Below are 978 nucleotides of genomic sequence, written 5' to 3' on the forward strand. Positions count from 1 at the left end.
TATTACTAGTTTAAGAGTTTTATTTTTTAATTATAAAGGATGTTAAATTTTATCAAATTCCTTTTCTGTATTTATTGAGATGAATCTCTCATTTCTTCTTTTATTTTGCAAATATGGTAAGTTGTATTGATTTAATTTTTGAATCTTGCATCATTGAAATAAACCCAACTGAATCATTATGCATTATCATGTTTATATGTCACAGAATTTGGTTTGCTAATATTTTGGGTAAGATTTTTGCATTTATGTAATGGGAAAGAGTAATCTGTAATTATCTTTTCTTGTCAGGTCCCCATTATATTTTGATTAGATTTGATTAAAAAAACCATTTTACAGTCCACCCCAAAGTAATTTATATTGAAAAATTATTTATCACAGACCTAAAGTCATAAATATTTTTTAATGACATGATAGTCCTTCGGATTGTGAAAATCAGTCGTCTGTAGAATTTTCCAAAGATTGACATCATTCCAGAAAACACAATTTCATGGCTCTTGAGACTCCAAATGAACAAAAAATACATCTCTCTCTGTTCCTTTCTACCCTCTTACTATGCTTTATATATCTTCTAAGCACTTATCACCAACTAACATTTTTCTTTTTTTTTTTCACCTATAGCATCTGGTCTTCCTAGGTGATCTCCCATCCAAGTACTAACCTGGCCCAACCCTGCTTAGCTTCTGAGATCAGATGGGATCGGGCGTGTTCAGGGTGGCACAGCCATAGACCAATTAACATATTATATGTGTTATTGTTTGGATGTTTATTAACTATTTTCTTCCACTGGAATGTAAGCTGCATAACGTAGGGTCTTTGGTTTACTCTAATGCTTTAAACAGTGTCTGACACATACTAAACACTTAATAAATGTTGAATAAATGAACACATTAATCTCATACTGTATACTCTAGCTTGTCTATATATATGTATATTTTATCAAGTTTATAAAGTGTATGCTAAATTAATTTGCTTACTTGA

General features: G+C 30.4%; 1 pseudogene; it reads right to left on the reverse strand.

Annotated features, from left to right (window-relative positions):
• Positions 1-609: 609 nt before the first annotated feature.
• On the reverse strand, positions 610-728 carry LOC111739844 (annotated as a pseudogene).
• Between the last annotated feature and the right edge of the window lie 250 nt (positions 729-978).

The sequence above is a fragment of the Pteropus vampyrus genome, unplaced genomic scaffold (genome assembly GCF_000151845.1).
Source record: "Pteropus vampyrus isolate Shadow unplaced genomic scaffold, Pvam_2.0 Scaffold2, whole genome shotgun sequence".
Taxonomy (NCBI): domain Eukaryota; kingdom Metazoa; phylum Chordata; class Mammalia; order Chiroptera; family Pteropodidae; genus Pteropus; species Pteropus vampyrus.